Here is a 523-nt window from a genome sequence, read left to right as displayed (position 1 = left end):
CGGAGCGGGTAAGGAAGCCCCGCCCCCCCGCCCCCGCCCCCGCCCCCGCCCCCGCCCCGCTCCCCCCGGCTCTGAGCGCGTCCGGCGTCTCCTCAGCGGCGCGGGGCTCTGGCGGCAGGTCCTCGGCACTCGCCGCGCGGCGAGCGCGTCTTAGGTTCTAGGTTAGCTCGGTCCGCGCGTCGCGCCCCGAGGGAGGGGTCCCTGTCCCTAGTGTGTGGAAGCCGAAGGCGAAGCTGGTCGGCAGGGGGCTCCGCGGAGCCTCCCCGCCCCTGCAGCAGGAAGGAAGTAGGATGATCTCAATAATGAAGAGTCGGGCGGGGCGGTAACTAGAGTAAGGCAAACAAACACTTGGCTGAGGATTTAGCTACTTAAGAAAAAAAAATTTTTTTTTCATTTTGTGTGGTAGTACCTGAATGGAAAAACCGTCTCGCACTTTTCTTTGAAGACCTCCCAAACGCCCCTCCAGCCCCAGACTGGCAAACTGCAAAGGGGAAACCCACTCCTTGTGCCTCAGGTTCCTTAT

Source organism: Canis lupus, chromosome 16 (assembly GCF_048164855.1).
Source record: "Canis lupus baileyi chromosome 16, mCanLup2.hap1, whole genome shotgun sequence".
NCBI lineage: Eukaryota > Metazoa > Chordata > Mammalia > Carnivora > Canidae > Canis > Canis lupus.
Note: the sequence above shows the minus strand (reverse complement) of the source record.